The following is a 24,326-nucleotide window of genomic DNA, read 5'->3' on the forward strand; positions in this document are numbered from 1 at the left end:
TTAGTTGAGATATGTGGGATCTAGTTCCCTGACCAGGGGTCAAACCCATGTCTCCTGCCTTGGGAGCTCAGAATCTTAACCATGGGACAGTCAGTGCAAGTGTTTCTGTGGGCATTGATGCACGGAGGCAGAGTGAGGGAGTGAGGGGTGTGGCGGGGAAGTGGGGAGGCCCTGAGCAGGGGACTGCTGTGGGTAACCAGGGATCAGTCCTGCGTGGAACCTGTGACAGACCATGTAGGGAACATCTAGGAATTGTCCCAATCAGGGACACAGAAGTTGGGGTGTTCCTAGAGAAATCGTGGGGACCTTTTGAAGCAAGTGTGATCATCACAATTATATCCTGTAAGTTGCCCCATTTGTCCAGGGAAGGGAGGAAGGAGAATGTATCAAGCAGGACCCCTGGCTTCCTAGACTTCCCTCTGTTCTCTGCATTAGTTTGTCTGGTGCAACAAACTGCCTTCAGATACAGTGGAAACAAGGCTGTGTGCTTAGTCGTTCAGTCATGTCGGATCTTTGTAACCCTTTGAGTAGGCTCATTGAGTAGACTCTGGCAGTTGCTGATGGACAGGGAAGCCTGGCCTGCTACAGTCCATGGGGTCGCAAAGAATCAGGACTGAGCAACTGAATTGAACTGAACTGTAGCCTGCCAGGCTCCTCTGTTCATGGGATTCTCTAGGCAAGAACACTGGAGTGGGTTGCCCTCCTCCAGGGGATCTTTTCCACCCAGGGATCAAACCCAGGTCTCCGTATTGCAGGTGGATTTTTTACCATCTGAGCCACCAAGGAAGCCCATAATAAGGGTTTATGCAACACACTCCGTAAAGGTTGGCCTGTCTGATCTAGGGTGGACTCAGCTGGGTAACTCTGCTGACCTCGTGGGGAGGGTTGAGGGGGAGTGGCTGATCCAGGCTGGGCTCGACTGGACCACTGCTTCCAACCTGATCCAGCAAGGTCTTTCGCTCAGGTCTGGGCTCAAGCCTGTTCTGCCTGACTTCATTCTAAATCTAGGCTTGAGGGCATTGGCAGCCCAAGAGCAGCTCTTCTCATGACCATGAGAGAGGTGGGGGTGCAGGTGGAAATGCAGAGACTTCTTCACTGGTGCTCCTGTGTGATCGTATTGATAACACAAGTCACATAGCCATGCCCAAGTCAAGAGGCTGAGTGGTGAACTCCGCCTGTGCTGGGTGGGAGGGTGGGGATCTACTGTTGGCCTTGGCCTTGGCCTTGGTCAGAACCCAGAAGTCCCTCTCTTATGCTGCCTCTGCTTCTGTCAAATTGGGCAAAGACAAGCTGCAATGTAAAGGCTTTTTCCAGTGGCAGTTTTGTTCTAACTCTGGGCAAACCTGCGAGTCTTTGGTGATATTCTGTGTGTTCCTGCTTAGTCCCTAGGTCGTGTCTGCCTCTTGGTGACCCCGTGGACTGTAGCCCACCAGGCTCCTCTGTCCATGGGATTCTCCAGGCAAGAATTCTGGAGTGGGTTGCCATTTCCTTCTCCGGGGGATCTTTCCCGCCCAGGGAGCAACCCTTCATCTTCTGTATTGGCAGGTGGATTCTTTACCACTGAGCCATCGGGGAAGCCATATGATGTAGTCATTAGAAGCTACATAGCCCCGGGTTCCAGAAACTTCTGGGAGCTCAGTCCTTTGTGGGCGATTGCTGCGCCTTCTGGTATCTCAGCGTTGCTCCTCCTGGACTCAGGAGGTGTCTGGGGTTGTTGAGCTCCCTCAGTGACAAGCACTACCCCACCGGCAGCGGCCTGAAATGGTTTTACTTGGCATCAGCACATACCAGTTGCTCAAGTGCGTCAGAATGAAATAAGAGCAGCCGGTGGGATGACTAAATTGTCAATTACACTAAAGTGTATACTTTCCTACAGTTGGAGAGAGTGCTCTGAGTTTGGTGAAAATGTCATTTCTTTGCCTCTTGGGTCCTTGGCTCTCCCATCTGGCATGAAGACAGTTGAAGCTGGAAGGAGAGGAGGCGACGCTTTTATGTTGGTTGGAATTAGCAGCCATAAATTTACAGGGCTTTTTCCAAGTGAGCATGGAAAAGACTTGCCATCTGATGCTTTTTGTGAGTTCTAAGTCATAAAGCATCTGCTAAGGGTGGCTTGACAGTTGTGTTCTTGGCCCCGTAGTGGAGGTCTGCGGCAGAAACCTAAGCCTCGAACGATTAAATGTGTTTCCAAACACTCGTAAGTTATTCATACTGTGTTTGCATGTTGGCCAAGCAAGCAAGACTGTACTCTGGTGTCTTCATGGTGGTACCCTATTTCAAGTAAGACCGTGATGGTACCCTATTTGGCCCAACAGAGCTTTCTAATTAACTCATCCATGCCAGCATGCAAATTATGAATGCTGTCGACATGCTTGTGGACTTTATGGCTGATTTCCATCTTCATGAATCACAAGGATCAGGCAGAAAGTACCACTACCATCCTTCTGGCTGGAAGGATACAGGGGGAGAGGAGACGTGAGATGCAAAGGGGAGCAGTTGTGTTCACAAGCACCTGACCACTGTGGGCAGCTGGGGTCCAGCCTGCCCAGGAGCTCTGGGAGGTGGCATTGATCTCCCCTCGAATTACTTCTCCCAGGGAGTGAGGACATGGGGCATTCATCCACCAACTCCCACTCATCATTGCCACGGATTATTGCAAGGCGATAGCTCCTTGGTCTTCTGGCCTACCCAGACATGCTCCTACTGTTTGTGCTTAGATCAAAGAGAGCCATGGGTACCAGAGGATGGGTATTTTGGAGTAGGTAATTTGTGATTTAAAAAAGAAAATAAAAAAAAAAAAAAGAAAATCAAAACAAAAGTAATGTTGACTTTTTTCAAGTCAAAAAGTGGCATGTATGGGAGGGCAAGTGATAAGGGGACGTGGGTGAGGTACCTTTGCATCTGACATGGGGGTGCCAGGCAGTTTGGGGAATGGAAGGAGGGGGTCTTGTAGCTTTTAAATCTGAGCACATTGGAAGCAAAATCCCTCTGAGACCTTAGGACAGAATGCGGAAAGGAGAGCATGTGTGTGTGTGTGTGTGTGTGTGTCCATGGCTGTTTATTTATTTAAACTTCATCACAGTCATACAATGAAACATTAGACAACCACTTATAAAGGTAGAGAGCATCCTGGTGACTCAACCAGTAAAGAATCTGCCTGCAATGTAAGAGGCCCAGGTTTGAAAGATCCTCTGAAGAATGGCTACCCACTCCAGTATTCTTGCCTGGAGAATTCCAGGGACAGGGGAGCCTGGTGGGCTACAGTCCATGGGATCACATAGAGTCAGACATGACTGAGCGACTAACATTTTCACTTTTTCAAAAAAGGTAGAACTATGGTGATGATATGAAACCATCTTCAAGTTATAGTTCTGAGTAGAGAAAAAGCACAATACAGAGCAATCTTTAGAATATATTCCCCTTTATAAAAATAGCTTTGATGTTGTTGCTTAGTCGCTCAATTGTGTCTGACTGTTTGCAACCTCTTGGACTGTAGCCCACCAGGCTCCTCTGTCCATGGAATTCTTCAAGCAAGAAAACTGGAGTGGGTTGCCATTTCCTTCTCCAGGAGATCTTCTCTACCCAGGAATTGAACCTGCATCTCCTGCATTGCAGACGGATTCTTTACCACTGAGCCACCAGGGAAGCCCAGAATTAGTTTATTGGGATTTAATTTATATATCATAAAATTAACCCATTTTAAGTGTATAGGTATGGGCGTTTGAGTAAACTTTGACATTTTTCTAGAAATGTCAGGCAAATGGACTCGGACGTGGTGTCTAGCTGCTGTCACTCAGTCATCCGTGACTGTAGCATGCCCATAATTTGTTTCCTTTTTACTGTGGAATAGTGTTTCATTGATTGGACATATCATGTTTTGTTTATCCACTCTACAGTTGATAGACATTTGGATTGGTTTCAGTTCCATTTCTATGAATAATGCTACTATGAACATCCATATACAAGCCTTTATGTGGACATAGATTTTTATTTTCCTTGGGTAGGTACTTACAAGTGAAGTTTACAGGTCATAGGATGAGTGTTTGGTTCTTTAAGAAACTGCAGACCTGTTTTCCAGAGAGGCTGCTCCATTTTACTGCATTCCCACCAACAATGGGAGACTAATTTCCATTCTCACAGTTGATGTGGTCATCTTTATTGTTGTTCGCCATTCTGGTAGATGTGTTCTCTCCTCTTACTGTGGATTTAGCATTTCCTCTTCACTAAAGATGTCGAGCATCTTTTCATGTGCTTATTAGCTATTGGCTTACCTTCTTGGCATTGTGTCTCTTCTGATCTTTCCTTATGTTTATTTTGGGTCCTTTTGTCTCCCTATTAATTAGTAAGGGTTCTGGACTCCTGCCACGTTTTCTGGAAGTTTGAAATTATGTCCAAATAAAAAGTTAAAAAAAGGCTAGCCCCCACACCCCATCAGGATGGTGTATCCAGGAATCGTCTCACAGCATGGACGTGCTTGCTAAAAGTATCAAAGGGAAGGGCAAGATCAGACTTTGATTTTTTTTGCCAGAAAAAGTTGTCTGGTCACGACACAGTGGCTCTTTATTAAGTGAAGGCATACTTCCTTGACCGCTTTTTCTCTGTGAATGGGAAATTGGTGATTAAAATGTGTCCAGATGTTGCATAAAGAAAAGCATGAAAAAGCTTATTAGTATCTCTCTTTCTTACATTAGGGCACAAGTTTCTCCACCCCCTCAGCCTTCCACTCTGGGTACAGTCAGGAGGCCCCCGGCGGGCCGGTCGCATGGCAGATCTAGAGGGTTGGGAGGGCTGGATGATCCCCATTCTGGCACTGAGAGCCCAGACTCACCGTGTCCAGTGGGCCCCTGCTCTTGCCCTCTGACACTGACCTGATTGTAGACTCGCCTCTGCTTCCCGTCTCTCTGTAACTTCTCACATTGTGAACGTGAACCAAATCCATGCCTGCAGCTATATATACTGAGTTCAAACAAGAATTAATGGGTTGATTTAGTCAACAGCAGAGGGAATCAGGATGATGAGAGGGAGAAGGAAGACCTTCTCACCTAATTGCTATCTCCTTGATGTCGGCCGGGTTGGCTTGTACTTACGGCTTTCAATTTTCCAAATAGTTAGTGAGCATCAACTGTTCATTGTTTCATTCATTCACTAAGCCTTTATAACTCCAAATAGGTATCAAGCACTATTTGAGTCTAGGGGTGGGGGAGCAGTTAGTAGTGAACAAAAGGGGCAAAGTGCTTTCCCCCAAGAAGTTGTCTATTCTCTTAAAAGGAAGGAACAGATGCATAGAAGTGGGAGAAACAGACAATAAATAATTGAACAAATAAATACACAGTAGATAGCAAGTTATAATAAGCATTACAAAATGAAATAAAATCCAGTAAGGAAGTAGAGACAGATGCATTCATAAAGCTTCTGGAAGGATGTACTACAGAGGATTAACAAAGAAAATGATAGTTTTAAGCAATTTATTTTAGTAATTTGTTTTCTAATTTTTCTATAACAAATTTGTATTGCTCTTTTTGGCAAAAAAAAAGTTATTCCAAACTTACCAAAAGCATTAGATTTGAATGTCCATATGATTCATTGTATCATAACTTTATAACCAAAAATACTGAAAAAAAAATCAACTGGAAAATAATACCTAGTCTTTATTATCTGTGATGCAGTTCTGCATGTTTTAGAAAGTTTGATGTTTGGAAATATATGATCAATAAATTATGGGAAACCAGACATGTTTATAAAATGCCTTTCTGATGCGTAACTTGGAATGATGAGTGCTCTCTTCAAGTCTTGGTAAATTACACATTTTGCTACGTTGGTCAGAATAGAAAATAGTAGCATTAAATGCAGGATGCAGAGACTGAACCATCTGAGCCCCAAATGCTGTTTCTAATATTGCTTTGTTTTCACTGGCAAAGGGAGCTACGGATGTTTGTTTAAGGAGCTCACACAACAGATCATACAGTGCAGATTGCAGTCATTGGGTTAGCTCAACCCAAGAAGACTCCCAGACTTAGGAAAGTTAGCCAAAAATAAAACATTTTCAGCCCTCACCCAGACTCTGCCTGGAGCTCAGCTCCCTGGAACACGCAGACGTGTACAATGGGAGTGGGGTGGTGAGCACGCCGCCCTCTCTCCTTCCCTCCTTCTCTTTTCTTCCCCACTGCTTCCACACAACTGACTTTGCCTTTTCACTGATTGGTGCCACTTTCCAAAAACTGTGACACTTTATTTCCTAACATCTCCACTGATTATTACAGCTGTTCAAGAAACTCATTAGGTCACACAACACTCCCACCCAACACATCCACCCAAAACCTTCCGCCCTACACGGTCAAGTCATTCACTCCATTTCTGGTCTAGCCTGACTTTAAAATCCACTAGGGAATAAATCAAATCCTATCCAAATAGTAACTTCATTTGATGGCTTGCAGGTTTGGTCACTGGAAAAGGACATGGCAACTCACTCTTGTTCTTGCCTGGAGAACCCCGTGGACAGAGGAGCCTGGCGGGGTCCATGAGGTTGCAAAGAGTCAGACATGGCTGAGCCTACATGCACAAGCTTGTTCAGGTTTTCTTAATAACCCATTTGAATTTGTAATTATCCATGTAGCACCAATAAAGAAACTCATAATCTGTGCCCACATAGATTCTTATATATAATACATTTTTAATACATATTTTCTAGTCATGTTATAATTCTATTTTTACAACTTCAGTGTTTTGTTTGGGGAGGTTTTTTTTTTTTTTTTTTGGCCATCCCTTATGGCATGCAGGATCTTAGTTCCCTGACCAGGGATTGAACCCACGGCCTCTGCAGTGGAAGTGCAGAGTCCTAACCACAGGACCACCAGGGAAGTCCTCATGTGGATACTTAATTGCTTTTACTTTAAGTCTGAGCTCTATGTCTCTGTGTTCCCAGTGATTCCCGTTGTTTCAATGTGATTGATCCCAGTGGCTTTGAGGTTTCTTGTTTGTTTATTTTTCACTTCCTTGTTGATTGGATTCTAAGGAGCCCCACTGTCACCCCTTCATTTTACATTTCTAGATCCCTCATTATTGGAAAATTAAATGATGCTACTTGAGAGGAGGCTTAAATGAGGCAAGAATTCTCACTACAAAGAACAAGTGCACTTTGAGCTTAAGTTAATATTAAAAGTTTTCTACTATTCAACAAAAGTAAATGAAGGCATGTAAAGGACTATTTGAGATTGACAAATATTGTATTGGCTTCTTATTTTCTTACAACAAGTACCGACTTCACTAAAAAAGAACTCATTCGTCTTTATATAACCACATTATACACTGTACTAGTTCAGTTTTGCTGTAACTAGTTTTATTAGGCTTTGTTTTGAAATTTGCCTTTTTTTTTTTCTTCCTTGGACTTTTAAAAAGCAGAAGTCACAGTGACACGCTCAGTGTGGCATTTGCTGATGCATGAGTGCGTGTGGTTTTAATTTCTGGTTGTTTTTTCTCCCTCAACCTTTTCCTTTAGTTAATGTGAATCACATTGTATTTTCCACTCCTGGACACTGATTCATAGCCATCCACTTCCTCCCAAGTTCAGCACACCACCAGGTCCTCTGGGAAATGGATTAGTCACAGCCCAGCCAGGCACCTTGCATGCCATGGTTGGTATTAGCTCCAACAGCCATGCGTTTAGGAGAAAGATGAAAACTGCTGCACCATCTTCCTTTGGGGAAGGAATAAGGCCTCAGTTTGGGGGGGTCTGTATGGCCTGTCACACTCCTTGGATTCATCTCTACAATACAGCACACAGGCAGATTAGAAAGACAGAGGTCTCATTTGGTTCAGAAGCTTTTCAGGTGCCCTCTGCCCTGAGGAAACAGACATCAGATTTGATCAGGGCCCCATCCCTGGGGCACATGTGTAGTGTCTGTGGATGGGCTGAATCTTAATATATGGATGCAATTTTGAAAAACTTGGAACAGATTTATTTATGTCCAACATGTTTTTTATCAAATTCACTTAGTCTAATTTCAGAAAATTTCAAGGCCAAGGATTTTTCTTCATCGGCCAGACTTATAAAGACATTCCCAAGGTCATGCCTTAATTATATCAGTAATTGTTGCAAGGTTTCAACTTACATTTAGCAACATTGATTGACAGCCGTGACCACCAGTCCCTACTTAATACAGCCTGACCTAAGGGTGTTATGGCTGTGACCTTTACAGTTGGGAGAACTCTTCAATTTTTCTGTTCTGAGTGAAGCCTCTTCAAGTTTAAGAGAGTAGAGCAACTGAAGAGCAGGGACCCATGGTTAAGCAGTTTGATAACCTGAAGAAAGTATCGGAAGATCATGTTCTGGTCTGAGCCCCAGGTGGCTTTGGGGAGCTGTGTTTGCACCTGATTGTTTCTTTCAGTCTGTTAGCATATGTGGCAGGAGGCAGAAAGGCCAAGCCCTAACAGTGCTCCCAGGTGAGGGCTGGGTGTGGTGGCCCTGTGGTCAGAACTGGGTCACACAAACAGAAAACCTGAGCAAATATTAGATGAACGTACAGGAAGTGCAAGTCCTTAACCTTCGCAGTGAGAAGGATCACCAGCTCTGTCTCCCTGGGACGACGGAGCTCTCGTCTGGAGATTCGGCTTTTGTCTGTCCTGTTGATGATCTGGAGCCTGGAGAATCCAGAACACGGTAACCCTCCTGCTTGGTTAGAAATTGTTAGCGTGTGGGTGAGGCAATCAGGAGAGCCATGTGCTAGCCCGGCTCTGACGCTGGTGGATAGGTAGCAGCTTCTGGGTCTCACCTTCTTCACCGGTGGAATCAGAGTAGGGCCGCTCTACCTGGTGGGCAGGATGCTGTGTGGAGGAGGGTGCTGCGGACCCCACTGGGAAATGGCACCACAGCTGGTATCAATGTCTGCAGTGTCAGGGAGAGAGGAGGTGCCCGATACCTGCTGTCCACATGTTCAGTGAGCTGTCAGCTCCCATCGGCCAGCAGCTCCCTCAGGTGTGACTTGTGACAAGTCTAGAAGCCCTACTTGTTATTAACATCATAAACCACTAGCTAGCCTGAGCCCTGGCCAGAAAGTGATTTAGACATGACTCTTCAATCTTTCTCTGACTTACTTCCCTTAGTATGATAATCTTTAGGTCCATCCGTGTTGCTGCAATGGTGTTAATTCATTTTTTTAATGGCTGAGTAATATTGCATTGTACATATGTACCATGTCTTCTTTATCCACTGCTCTGTCAGCAGACACTTACATTCCTTCCATGTCTTGACTGCTATGAATAGTACTGCTATGAATGTAGAGGTACCAGTATCTTTTCAAATTAGAGTTTTGTCTAGATAGGTGCCCAGTAATGGAATTGCTGGATCATATGGTAGCTCTATTTTTAATGTTTTAAGGAACGCATGCTGTTCTCCATAGTGAACTTACAATTCCACTAACAGTGTAGGCATGAATGTTCAGCTGTGATTATTTTGTCACTCATGCTTCATACAGGAAAGGACAGCAGTTGGTGTCAATGTGATTTCCATAATGTTTGTTCTCTTTAGCCTTTTCTTTATTTCATATTTTAGCTGTTTTGCGGGACTTAATTTAGAGAACTAATTGGACCTGCTGTGAGCTGGTCCCAGAACATGGCTGCAGATGCTTGAGAGGAGTCCTCAGGCTTAACTTCAGATTTCCTCCTTGCCATCTGTTGGTCATCCTGCCTATGCCAACACTGTCTCTCCAGCCTTGACCATGTGCCCAAGCTCCAGAGTCACATCCAGCTCTCTTGGTCACCTACACCCACAGCCTCTTCAAATTTAACTGCGCTAAAATTCATCTGTTTCATTTCTCCAACTATACCTGCTGTTTTTCTGGATGCTGTATATTGGTGAATTGTACCACCTTCTACCCAAGTTTCTTGCACATTAAACCTGAAACTTACCTGGGACTCCCTTTTTTCTACCCACCTCCCACAGGTATCAAGTCTTGACCCTTTAAATAGAATCTCACCCATATGCCCCGCCCTTTGTATGCATGGATCAGCCTCCCACCTCCCAGCCTGGGTGGCCCCCTGGAAATGTCACCTATGCTCAGAGGTATTCAGTGGTGTCTCATCTTCACCCAGATGGTCAAATCCTCATTAGCTGGCATGGCCTATAAGATGGTCTGTTCTGTGCAAAGCCAGTTCCCCTTCCATAGAACCCTTGGTGCTCTAGCAATAGACTGAATTTATAAGGACTTCCCTGGTGGTCCACTGGTTAAAACTCTGCATTCCTTGGAGGGTGCCTAGGTTCAATCCTTGGTTAGAGAGCTAAGATCCCACATGCTGCATAACATGGCCAAAAAAAAAAAAAAAAGAGAGAAGAATCTAAAGACGGTATATTTGTATATGTTTAACTGATTCACTTTGCTGTATGGCAAAAACTAACACAACATTGTAAAGCAACTATATTCCAATTTTTAAAAAATTGGATTTGTGGTCTCTCCAAAGCACTTGCTCACCCCTTGCTTCTGAAGGGTGTTCCTCATGCTCTTCTCTCTGCCTGGAATCCCTTCCACTTCCTACTCATCCTTCCAGGCTCAACTCTGAGGCTGCCGTCTTTGTAGAGCCATCCTGGTCTTTCTCAGAAGACTTTACACCTTTAACTTCTGTCACCATCGTGCTGGTCGCAGATCTCAATTTTAACAGTAATCATGTGAATGTCTGGGGGCATAGGGTAGCTTTTTTTTTTTTTTTTTTTGGCCAAGTTTCAGAATTGCAGGATCTTAGTTCCCCAACCAGAGATTGAACCCCAGTCCATGGAAGTGAAAATGCTGAGTCCTAACTACTGGACTGTCAGGAATTCCCTGCATTAGTAATTTTGTGTTATTTCCCATAGCAGAGGCTTCCCAAATAGAATAAGCCTCAGGCTCCCTAAAACCTGGATCATCCCTGCTGGACTTGGTAACAATTACAGGAGCCTCTTAGGATCTCAGGAAGAGAGATTTTTGCAAGTTCTGGCTGTCAGGGACACAGTAGGAGCCAAGAAGAAGGAAAAATGGCCTTTTACGGTTTTTTAAAAGTGAACTCAGACATCAGTTACAAAAACTCAGGTCCCATCAATCATTTCCAGGTGCAAACAACCATGTAGTGACCATCCTCCTAAACCACCAAGGTCTCCCCGCAGGCTGGGGTGGGCCTCGGGTTCTCATGGCCTCTCAGTGGCCCCTTTCTCTGGAGACTTGTTCTCGATGATACTTAGGAGGACAGACCCTGCAGGAAAGGCCAGTCATCGACCGGCAGATGTGGCTATAGAAGACAGGTCCTGCCTCCAGTGGGATAAATATCGTTCCATTCATGTTATAGAGCTGCCTGTGGGGTCAGGCCACGGCCAGACGTAACCACGGGCACAGGCTTGCTGGGCTCTCTGTCCTTTCCCCTCTGCCTTCCTCACCCCCAAGACACTCCCAGCAAGCCGTGTGCACCTGAATCCCCATCCCGGGCTCTACTTCTGGGGAGTCTGGTTCAGGACTAAGCCGTTCTCATCTCCAAATGCTTGAGCAGCCTATGATTGACCTTCTAGCAGTTGGCTCTGGGCCTTCCAGGACAGCTCGGATCATCCGATGGTCTTCCTAGGCTGAGCCCTGTAGGTCGAACCTATTTGTAAGAAGATGGCCCACCTGCCGCATCCTTCTCCGCTTCCCAGGCTTCTCTGGGAAACCCTTCTCAGGCAGTCAGCTCATCCTTGTGGGGCCAGGCTTCTGTTCTCTCACCTCCTGGTTTCTCTCCTCACCTCGTCTGATGTGGCAGAATCCCCGCAGAGGTGCCCACTGAACTGAGCGCCATGTTCTCTGTGAGAGCTGGGGACTCATGGAGCAGGACTTGCTGCAGTAAAGAAATGGCTTCTGCGGGCGTGCAAAGTCACATCTGCCTCTTTGTGACCCCATGGACTGTGGCCCACCAGGCTCCTCTGTCCATGGGATTCTCCAGGCAAGAATACTGGAGTGGGTTGCCGTGCCCTCCTCCAAGGGGTCTTCCCAAGCTAGGGATCAAACCCGTGTCTCTTAGGTCTCCTGCATTGGCAGGCGTGTTCTTTACCACCAGCACCACCTGGAAAGCCGTGGAAATGGCTTACATGAGCCACGTGCACTGGGGATTCGGGCACTTGTGCCATCTTGCACAAAGAGTCGGTTCAACCTGGAGTCCCTCTCTCGTGTGCCCGCGGTTGTCTTCTCTAGCAAGCTCTCCGGTAATGCATTCTGTCCCCCTGCTCGCAGGAGTTCACATTGATTTTTCCCAAACATCATTTTGTGAGCTGTGGTCTCAGCCAGTTGAGTTGTATTTTGTATTTCAGTGATGTCATCTGGTTCCATTTTTTCCAAAGCATATTACAGATACCGGTAGAGACAGCCCAGAAGATTTTTCAGTCGTTCTCAGATGAGCATTTTTATACTTTCACTTCATTGTTTAATTCTTATGAACCTAATTTATAGTATAAAATATAATTAACACATCAAATACATAGCTTCTTTTTTAAAAAAAATAAGTGTAAGTTTAAAATGAATCAAAGAAAATCCTTAAATCTGTGTGTACACAGTGGTAAGAATTACTAAGGCATTTCTCTCAAGATTGAGGTTTAGAAAACACTGGCTTACAAGATTTACCACTTCTCTCTACTTTAAGCTTAACTTTGATGCAATCCTTTTTCTAATTTAACTTTTTAGTAAACATCCTGAACAGAACAGTCATGGAAAGAAATGTGGGGCCTGCTCCTGTGTGATAGCGATTTATCACCCGGGACTCTGGGTGTGTGGACACATAACTATTGTTTTGTCATCCTCTTATGCACAATGTTCTATCTTGCTAAAGAGGTGTCATTATTTGTCAGGTCCTTTTTTGAAATTCAGATCCATGACTAACAGGTTCATTTTTTATTTTATCTATTTTACTAATTTCCTAGTCTAATAGCCCTGCCAAAAACATAGTGAGTGTCTCTGAGTGACAGACCTTGTCTTTGGAAATCAAGCTGACCCTGGGGATGAGCACTTTTGCCCAAAGAAAGACCATTTTGCCAGTAATCCCAGTTAGAGTCATGCACAAGATGGCCCCAAAGTCCACATCTTAGAGGAAAGAGCCAGCTTCCTTCTCTGGTCTTGAAACCAGGGCCCACATTATACCAGCCTTGCCCCAGCACCTCTTCAGTTCCCTGTGAATGCTGGACGATGACCACAAATCATCTCATGTGCGTTTTAGTTTTAATCACAGCCTGGCACCTGCTTCCTCCAGGCTGGGAAATGGAAGTGCCAGTGGAACACCCAGACAGCCTCTTACGGCTGCACTGTGACCCTGAGGATCCCGTGCTCCTTGTTAATGCTGGTCTCCTCCTCCAAGTCCCAAGTCTTATTTATTTGTTTGTATCATGGGTATTAGGGTTTCTCTGGTAGCTCAGCTGTTAAAGAATCCTCTTGCAGTGCAGGAGTCCTGGATTCAAACCCTGGGTTTGGAAGATCCCCTGGAGGAGGGCATGGCAACCCACCCCAGTATTCTTGCCTGGAGAATCCCCATGGACAGAGGTGCCTGGAGGGCTACAGTCCATGGGGTCACAAAGAGTCAGACACGACTGAGCAGCTAAGCGCACATCATGGGTATTAAACACTCCAGTGGACAGGAGTTGAGTAGGTGTGTTTTTCTTTTGTTCTGCTGCTGGTCAACCATCTCTTGTTTCAAAAAAGAACCTTTAAAAAATTATTTGATGGTTTTCTTTAGCTCCGTTTGCAAGACACCCTTTCTTGGGGTTTAGGTTTATAGACGTTATTCACTTACATCTGTCTCTGCCTCACTTAGAACCTTTCCTCTTAGCTTGTCCCTTCTGACTCTGAGTTCACTTCAGAGTTGTCTGTGCGGTCACATCGGCTTGCTGTGATTCTTCTATGTCTCTGCTAATTATTTAGTTGTGTTTGTGGTGTCAGACCCTGTTTTCAAGAATGCTCACCTTAATTGAGAAGGAGGGCATATTTTTTTTTTAGATGTCAACTCACCTTTCAGCATTTTGAGATCTCTGCTCATGAACTACAAATTCTCAACTGGACTGGGTTTCTCATTCCTGGCTGCCATGAGCTTAAAGATGACGTGAGCATCTTCTCTCGATACCCATCACTTCCACTTCTCCCATCACTTCCTCCTCGTTAATTGGAAATAAGTCAAGACTAGCGGCCCCTCCCACTGCTTACTCAACCTTCTGAGGCCTGGATCTGTCAGCGAGTAGGCCAAGGGTGTGTCATGCAAAGTTTTGATCATAGTGACACTATATGAGAATGTGTGGGCATGGTTGAATCCCCACCAGTTATGTCTTCGATGTTTCTTCCTGATTTCTGTAGCAGTGGTACTCACTCATTTCCAGCATTTGGCAGTGGCTGAGATGTCCTGCTATCACTTTTCTCTGTTCATCCCCATTTTTTTCCCCACATGAGAACTGGGGTAGACATGCATTTAGAGTTATTTGTTATTGACTTACAGCAACAGCTTACTGATTCTCCAAACCAACCAAACAAAAACCTACTCCTTATGAACAGACCATGGTACACGGCATCTCCCTTTGTCGAAATCTAACTAGAGCCTCGTTTCTGTGGTCCCCTGCCTTCTGTAAGCTTTTGCTGAGTTGTCATATCCTCCACGGCCCTGGATCCGGTTTTGCTTTTCCCTAATTCTACTGTGTTGGCAACTAGACTGGCCCAACCAGCTACATTGCTTCAGGCTCCCTTTGCTAACTGGGTCTGTGCTGGGTTTGGCCAGTGTGAGCACTGACGGGTATTAGAGTGGAAGGAAGAGAAAAACCAAGGCAATTGACCAACCTTGGTGCATTCGTGATTTAGATTTGTGCCTCCGCAAAATTTCAGATTATCTGGGTTTGTTGTTCAGTCCCTTAGTCATGTCAGGCTATTGTGACCTCATGGACTGCTGCAGACCAGGCTTCCCTGTCCTTCATTATCTCCTGGAGTTTGCTCAAACTTACGTTTGTTCAGTCAGTGATGCCATACAACCATCTCGTTCTCTGCCGTCCCTTCTCCTGCTGCCTTCAGTCTTTCCCAGCAACAGGATCTTTACCAATGAGTCAGCTCTTCACATCAGATGGCCAAAGTATTGGAGCTTCAGCTTCAGTGTTAGTCCTTCCAATGCAGAATAGTTATGTCTGCACATGGGAGGTCCATGAATGCTAAGGGTTGTTGAAATTACCCAACAGAGTTTGAGAAGCAGCACTGGAGAGAGGGTTAGGAAGAGCATATAGGCAGACAACGTCATGCCTGACCCACTAGGAAGAAGGAAGAGTAGGTAAACAGGTCTGGAGACCCGGAGTTGTAGGGCATGAGATGGGGATTGGTTGGGTAGGACTGCAGAACAAAAGGCATGCTAGACAAGGTGGAACAAAATAGATTGGGTCCAAAAGAGGTCATAGTTCCCTTTCCACTGTTTTCCATCAGGAAATATAGCAGTCAGGTTTTTAGATGCATGCACTTCATCACCCCTAGCTGGTTGATGCAGGAAGCCATGTTGAGGAGCAGAGTTCTCAGAAACCTAGGATGGATTCAGAAGTGGGTTGGGCTTCCCAGTTGACTCCCTGAAGGACACATCAGAGTCAGCCCGCCAAGGGTCAGGAAGCTGGTGAGTCAGGGGACCCTTCCCCCACTGACCCTCAGGCCACACCTGCTCTGCCCCGTTCTGGATCCTGCCTCTTTTTCCACATCCTTCTGTTCCCGGCAAAGCCTTGCAGGAGCCCGTCTGCTTGGCAGAACCCAAGTCACATAACTAGCCCAGCAGCATGGAAGCCAGGAAATGAGGGTTTGGATGTTTTATTTTTTTCATTCTCTGTTGGAAAAACTGCCTTTATTCTGTAAGATGTTATTGATGTGAGGAGTATGGTTAGAGTTCTGGGGCATCCATGGAGGACAGGTGTCCACTTCGGGAGGGGACTTATTTTTTAAAGGATGGAGCGTAGTGAGCTGTCAGTCCCTTTAAGCTGCCGCATCTAAATGCCAGGGACTGGGTGGGCGACAAACAACAGGAATTTACTGTTCACAACTGTAGAGGCTGGCAGTCTCGGATCAGGGCAGCGTGGATGGTTGAGGGTCTTCCTGGTTGCAGATTTCTGTCCTGTCCTCATACGGTGGGAGGGACTAGAGGGCTCTGTGAGGCCTTTTTGCAAAGGGCACTAATTTCACTCATGGGGTCTCTGCTTTTATGAACTGATCACCTCCCAAGGGCTCTACCTCCTAACTCTACCACCTTGGGCATTAAATTTTCAACATGAGTCTTGAGACAGACATTCAGATGTTGGAGCCTTTGGAACAAGTCCATGCATGTGGGGAGCTTTGTGTAAGTGACTGCTACTATTATTATTAATTATCAACTGTCAGACATGGTGTTTGTACAATAGAACCAATAAACACATTTAAAAATGTATGCCCTGGATGATATGACATAAAATGTTGTCTGTTGTTTAACTTTCTTTATGTATTTGTTTTATCTACTGTAACATCTGCAGGATAAAGCTCTTATATTTCTTTATCCTCCCTGGAACATCATCTGTATATACAAGTTCACGGTACGTGTTCAATAAATGTTTGCTGAATAAATAACGAATTCAAAACATCAGCAAAATTATACTGATATGATCTTCAATACCAGATGGGCTTGACCTTATCTTTGAAATAAATTCATAAAAGGTTCCCAGTCTGCCCTTCCTAGGAAGGTTATGCATACTTATTTTTCCACTATTTTATAATAAAAAATCAAACAAAGTCAAAAGAATTTTTCAGTGGGGCCTCATATACACACTACCTAGATTCTATCATTGTGCATGTTCTTGGCTGCTCAGCTGTAGCCCACCAGGATCCTCTGTCCATGGGATTTTCCAACCCACAAGAGTACTAGAGCAGCTTGCTATTTCCGCCTCCAGGGGATCTTCCCAACCCAGGGATTGAACCTGTGTCTATTGCATCTCCTTCATGGGCAGAAAGTTCTTTAGCACTGCACCATCAGGGAAGCCCAGATTCTACCATGAACGTTCTACAATACTTATTTTATCACATATTTATCCTTCTCTCCATCTTGTTTTGATCCATTTCATCCTTACACTTGTGTGGCCATGAGAAGGTGACTTGCAGATTTCCAGCCAAAGGGGACATGATTGACCGCAGGGCCAACCACTGCGCTCTGTAATCTGTCACCAGGTCTCCCAGCCATTGGCTGACCCAGCAGGGATACTGAGTCAGGCCCATTGCCGAGAGACAAGGAACCCCCGGTGATGGTCATCACTGCTTCCATCAGCCCTTGGGGCCTCCCCAGCCTTCCTCGGGCTGCTCAGCATCCTAGGGTGTACCTCTCCCCTCCCTTCCATCCCTCTCAGCTTCACTGGAAGAGACCTGCATCCTGGCTGGATGACCCTCCCCACCTCCTGCTTCCTCCTCCTCTCCCCGCACAGCAGGAAACTCCTTCTAAGACACTCCCTCCCCCTCTAAGACAGTCTTTGCATAGTGGATCCTGTGTGCATATCTTCATCTCAGAGGACCTGGACTAACACCTTTGTCCTGTGAGCAGAACCGGTTTTATCTTTGTTTTACAGATGAGGAAACCGAGGGTCGTAACTTGCAAAGGTCACAGAGCTGAGCTGGAATTCTGACCGGTGTCTCTGGCAACCTCTTATTTCTAAGAAGATGATGCTCCTGGTTGGGTCTTGAATGTTATAAGTTGGAAAGACAGCATCTAGGGGTTGTAACTGATGGTGACGACAACTCAGTGGTGCAGGCGCTCTTCATCCAGTTTAATTCACACAACAACCTTGTCGGTCAGTATTATTACTTCCACCCACATTGCACACCTGCTAAAAGGCAGAGCTGGCTCCTCCCCTGTGGCTCTCCTTCAGGGTCTTACACTAGACCTGCTGTGCTGCCACACTTCTATAGAGAGCTCTGGTATTTAGGACCTGCCCCTTGAAGACAGAAGGCGTGGAGAAGAGCAGTGCTGGAGGGGATGTGTGGTTGGTTCAGGTGGGGCCAGATCTTATGGAAAGATCCCGGTGTAGTGTATCATGTTTGAGGGCACGGTTGGGCTTTCCTGGAAGTCCTGCTTAACTGAGGTAAGAAACCTGGTGCCTAGGGCCCCGGGGATGTGGGGAAAGGCAGGTGCGTAGCAGAAGCATGACTGGGGATTGATCAGGGCCCTCCTGATAATAAGCTGCCTGGGCTTCTCAGAGTGCCGTGGACGGTCAGGCTTGCTTGTGCGTCAGCCGTGTCTTGTATTTTCTGCATTCTGATGTGTTAATATCTGGGGTCCTGCTGACTCTGGATTGAGTAACATCCTAGAAACAGTAAACCACTCACCCAGTGAGAGCATCTTTGAAGTGCAGACTGACCCATCCAGAGCCCACAACCCCACCACCTCCTCTATGGGCCTTTCTGACTCTGAACCACTGTTCTCCCAGCCCTGACCACCCAAGGGCCAGGAAGTAGATGGACCACCAGTGACAGCCCCCATTCCCAGAGCCCACTGAAATTACCCAAGGTAGCCAATTCTCAGCCTACCTACCCTCCTCACCCGTATCTCCCCGCGGAAACCACAGGAAATGGTGGTTTCCCGTCTCCCTCTGCCTCCTGACTGGCCTGGTGCCTGGACCACCATGTGGTCCCCACAGTGATGGAAGCTGAGGGCGACCCTTGCCAATCATTGGTCACTGCCTGAGCACCGTGCCGGGAACCAGCAGGCCTGGGTTGGGTTGTATGGCTGTCTGGGGTGACAGACACGCCCCCTCACCTTTCACACCCAGAGGGAGATCTGCGCTCTGCACCAAGCGTGTTCAGGACAGACCATGGGTTGAAACATGGCCACTCCCTATTCCTGTGATGTCATCCTGTGATGCCATCGTTCTGCACACTCCCGCTCCATCCTCTACTGGGCAAAGTGGATTAAAGAATGAATGTGAATGCCTTCCCAACCACATGGAGGGGACTTGAGGATATTGTGCTGAGTGAAATAAGTCAGAGAGAGAAAGACAAGCGCTATACTGTCTCACATAGAGAAATTAAAACAAAAACCGAACTCGGAAGCCACCTTTGGGTGGTTCCCAGAGGCTGGATGTGGAGTGTGGGGTGTGGGAAGTGGGTGAAGAGAGTCAAAAGATATGAACATCCAGTTATAAAATAAGTTATGGGATGTTGTACTGCAGTGACTATAGTTAATGATACTGTACTGCAGGTTTGAAAGATGCTAAGAGAGTAGGTCTTAAAAGGTCACACCACAAGAAAAGAATTCTGTGACTATGTAAGGTGGTGGATGTTAACTAGACTTATTGTGATCATTTTGCAATATAAGTGAATAGTGAATCCTTGAGTGTTAGTTGCTCAGTCGTATCTGACTCTTTGCGACCCCATGGACTAGAGCCCACCAGGCTCCTCTGTCCATGGAATTCTCCAGGCCAGAATACTGAAGTGGGTTACCATGCCCTCCTCCAGGGGATCTTCCCAACCCAGGAACTGAACCCAGGTCTCCCACATTGCAGGCAGATTTTTCACCATCTGAGCCACTAAAACTATCATATGTCAATTAGACCTAATTTAAAAATCACAATAAACTCAACCATAGGTATTTAGAAAAAAAGAATAAACATATCTAACGCCTCACCATGATACTGCTGAACATAATAGATTTCTTCCCCTCCTTCCCCATTTTTTTCAGGTAAATTCTAGTTTCAGTTAAAGAAAATTAGAGTGAATTTGTAACTGACAGTTTCCTTATAGTATCACACCAAAGCTAACAGGATTTATCCTCAACACTCAAATCAGCAAGTTAAAAATCACACTATGAAGAGATTTGTTATTCTCATTGTGTATCACCAGCTTGTTCTTCAGAAAAACAGCTGATTCAATTCAGCCTCATTCCTTAGGTTATGTTAGTATTTTAACTGGAATTATGTTAAATCTCTGTTAAGGAATGTTGTCATCTGGAGTATTTCTAGACTGCCAACAAGAAGACTGTGGTATCTCTCCCCATTATTTAGATCTTTCTTCATTTTTCCATTAAGGTTACCAAATTTTAAATGGTTCTTATATTTATTGAATTACATGATTCTTTTCTATTTAATTTTTATAGCTATTATGATCAGAGAAGATAGTGAGTTTCTCTTCTGTTACTAAAATTGAACACTGCAATTGATTTTTCATTTATAGGTAAGATCCTGTAATTTTCCTGAACCCCTTCTCTCAAAAAATTTTTTGTTGATTTTTGTGCAACTTTAAGGTATATAAATCATATCAGTATAAAAACAAAAGCAACAGTATAAAAACAGATTCATAATTGTGAAAGCAATAGATACTCATTTTAGAGGAATTAGAGGGTTTCAAGACAGGGTTGTCATGGCTGTCTCACCATTGTTATTACTGTCACTTATCACCTGTCATGTACAGGTACTACCCTTACAGTCTTATTTGTCCCCATTTTATGGATGTGGAAACTGAGTCTCAGAGAGGTGAAGTAACACAGAACAGAGAACACACACACATGTTCACACCACAAGTTACAGTGCTGGGTTTTAATCTAGCTCTGGCTGAGTCGAGCTAGATTAAAAGCCTTTACATTTAATAGCAGAAAAGGAGATAATTGGGAATGAATTTAACTCAATAAACATGGGGAATTGTTCAAAGAAAATGAAAACACCTCAAGGGAAAATAAAGGCTCTGAGGAATCAACACCTTTGAGCTTTGTGTCCTTCATAATTTGGGTTGATTTCTCAAGTGAGAAATGGCCTTTCACTGTCAGTTTTATTTGCATTTTTATTCCTAAGAAGTTCCAACATTTTCAGATTAAACACATATCTTTTCTATCCTGTTTTGTCATGGGTTTTTATTTTTACATTCATAACTTTTGCTGATTTCACCATTGGGAAATTTAAGTAGTTTTTTTTTTTTAACTGACTTATTTGAATTAATTATATAAGTATTTATATTATTTCTTGTCAAATTCCTGGCAAATATAAACCACCCTTTTACTTTGCCTTTTAATTGTGTTTATGATGTGGTTAATGTACAAATACTTCAATTACTTTAAATATAATTAAGTTTATCAGTCTTTTCCTTTTTGATTCTTTTTTATCTTTTATTTTTTGGATTGGGGTGTATGCTGATGACCTTCCCCATCCAGAGATGAACTGGATGAATGCCTGTCCTTTCATCTAGTCTTATTACTCATTTTTTTCCGATTCTGTGATGCACCTGAAATGCATTTTGAGTTGAGGGACAAGAAAAAGAAAATACTTTATTTAGCTGGGTAACAATAACGTGTGTGTGTTAGTCACTCAGTCATGTCTGACTGTGACCCCATGGACTATAGCCCACCAGGCTCCTTTGTCCATGGGATTCTCCAGGCAAGAATACTGGAGTGGGTTGCCATTTCCTTCTCATAGTCAGGTCTTTTTTTTCTTTTTTATTCAAAAGATCTTCAGAGATTTTTAGCTTGAAAATAAAAGCACATCTTTTCTCATTTGATAGGCTATTTTGTTCTTTCAGTATCAAGTTACTTTAGTTGTTACCTCTAACTTATTTTTAAACAGATTCTGCGCCGTCAGTCTGAAACAGGGCTTCTCATACGACACAGGGCTAGTCATTGTGAGGTGAGCTGGCATTTGCGCTGTGCCTTGAGGAGCGAAGGTCTGCTCTGGACAAACAGACTACATGCTGTGGTTAACTAATTCCTTTAATCAACTAAATTTAATAGTGTCCCTAACTTTAATAAGACCATTACTTTTTTTTTTTTTTTGCTTTTTAAGAATTGAGATATGATTCATATGCCTGAAAATTAACCCTTTCAAAGCATACGTGGTCGTCAGTATATACAGTGTTGCAACCATGATTCACTATCTAATTTCAGAACATTTCTGTAACCCCAACTCCTCCTTCCTCCCAGCCACTAGCAATCTCTCCTATGTTTTGGAAGAGTTTGTGAAGTATTGGTGTTAATGTTTTAACAATGGGGAGATTCACAAGTGAAGTCATCTAGTTGTGGACTTCTCATGTTAGGAATTTTAGGGCGGTGTTTTAAAACTAATTCTGCCTTTTCATTATAGATCTATTCAGATTTCCTATTTCTTTTTGAGTCAGTTTCAGTAGTTTGTGTCTTTCTAGGAATTTGTCCTTTCATCTAAGTATAGTTGTTCATAGTGTTCTCTGTATATCAACAAATTTATTTAATTTAATAATTAATTTAATTTAATATTAATTTGTTGATATAAATTCTCATAGTTCTTTTTGTTCTTTAAATTATGTAAAGTAGGTGGTCATGTCTTCTCTTTCATTCCTGATGTTAGTAATTTGAGTCTTCTTCTTATAATTCAGTCTTCTTATAATTCAATTTATGTTTTCAAAGAAACAACTTCCTCAGTTTTCTCTTAATTTATTTATTTCCCCCTGATCTTTATTATTTCCTTTCTTCTGTTTGATTTAGGTTTAGTTTGCTGTTTTCAAAATTTCTTACAGTGAAAGGTTAGGCTTTTAATTTGAAACCTCATTTATTTTAAATATAACCATTTTACAAATACAAATTTCCCTCTAAGCACTGCCTTAGCTGCATCCCATAAATTTTGGCATGTTGTGTTTTTGTTTTCATTTATCTCAAACTATTTTCTAGTTTCCTTTATAATTTCTTCTTTGATTAATTGGTTACTTGAGTATATTGTTTAATTTCCACGTATATAGAATTTCCTTATTCTCTTACAGCTGATTTCTAATTTCATCTGTTGTTGTGATTTTAATCCTTTTGAATGTGTTGAGACTTGTTTTATGACCTAAGATATGATCTTTCTCAGAAAATACTCACATGCATTTAAGAAGAATGTATTCTGTGGCTGTTGGGTGGGGTGTTCTATGGTATTTGTCAGGTCTTGTTGGTTCCTAGTATCAGTCAGGCTTCTATTTCCTTGTTCATCTTCTAATTATTCTGTTCATTACTGAAAGTGAGCACTGAAATCTGCAACTGTTTTTGTTGAATTTCTATTTCTCCCTTTAATTCTGTTGGTTTTTGTGACATGTATTTGGAGGCTCTGTTGTTAGATGGGTTGGTCCTGTGATCATGACAAATGTTCTTGGTCTAGTAACTTGTCTTAAAGTCCACTTTGTCTGACATTAGGGTAGCCCTCCCAGTTTTCTTCTGGATACTATTTGCATAACCTTTTCCATTCTTTTATTTTCAATCTATGTGTCCTTGAAGAGAAACTGAATCTCTTATGGATAGAGTATCTCCAGACAAACAGAACCAGTAAGACATAGATATAAATATAGATCTAGACATATGAAGAGATTTGTTGCAGGAACTGGCTTATGTGATTTTGGAGACCAAGGAGTTTCACAATCTGCAGTCTAAGCTGGGGAGCCAGGAAAGCAAGAGGTTCAGTTCAGTCCAGATCCAAAACTCGGAGAATCTGGGGAGTTGGTGACATTAAGTCCAAATCCAAAGACCCTGTAATCAGGAGGTTGTGGGGAGCGGGGGTGGAAGTACTAGTGTGAGTCTGAAGTCCCAGGAACCAGGAGCAGCAGTGTCTGAGTGCAGGAGGAGATGAATATCTCGACTCAAACAGAGAGAGCAAAGTTGCCCTTCCTCTACCTTTTTGTTCTGTTCAAGACTTTAGCAGATTGGATGGTGTTTACTCACACATGTGAAGCTGTTTATTCAGTCTACACTGCTGTTGTTACTCAGTCTCTAAGTCATGTCCAACTCTTTGCAACCCCATGAATTGACGCAGCACGCCAGGCTTCCCAGTCCTCCCCTATCTCCCGGAATTTGCTCAAATTCATATCAATTGAGTCGGTGATGCCATCCAACCATCTCAACTTCTGTCGTCCCTTTCTCCTCCTGCCCTCAATCTCCCCCAGCATCAGGGACTTTTCCACTGAGTCTGCTCTTCACATCAAGTGGCCAAAGTATTAAAGCTTCAGCTTCAGCATCAGTCCTTCCAATGGATAGTCAGGATTGATTTTCTTTAGGATTGACTGGTTTGATCATCTTGCAGTCTGAGGGACTCTCAAGAGTCTTCTCCAGGCCCACAGTTGGAAAACATCAGTTCTTCAGCGCCCAGCTTTCTCTCAGTCTGCATATCCTAATGCTGATCTCTTCTGCAGACCTCTGTACAGACAGACCCAGAAATGATATTTTACCAGGTTTCAGGGCGTGCCTTAGTCCAATCAAGTTACATACAAAATTAACCATCGCAGACAGCATATGGTTAGATCATCAGGAATTCTTTTCTTCTGCCCAAATCGGTTTTACTGGAGTGTTTAATTCATTGACATTTAATGTAATTACTGGTAATATATGCTTTACATCTGCCACTTTGATGTGTATTTTCTGTA

General features: G+C 43.9%; 1 protein-coding gene and 1 non-coding gene across 5 annotated transcripts in view; one reads left to right on the forward strand and one right to left on the reverse strand.

Annotated features, from left to right (window-relative positions):
* The window catches only part of RIN2 (Ras and Rab interactor 2), a 212,125-nt gene that overhangs the window by 34,531 nt on the left and 153,268 nt on the right, over positions 1–24,326 (forward strand). The window lies entirely within an intron of this gene.
* On the reverse strand, positions 6,782–6,854 carry TRNAG-UCC. Its single transcript has one exon. It is a non-coding gene; the product is annotated as a tRNA-Gly (tRNA).

Source organism: Cervus canadensis, chromosome 10, assembly GCF_019320065.1.
Source record: "Cervus canadensis isolate Bull #8, Minnesota chromosome 10, ASM1932006v1, whole genome shotgun sequence".
In the NCBI taxonomy this organism is placed as follows: Eukaryota; Metazoa; Chordata; class Mammalia; order Artiodactyla; family Cervidae; genus Cervus; species Cervus canadensis.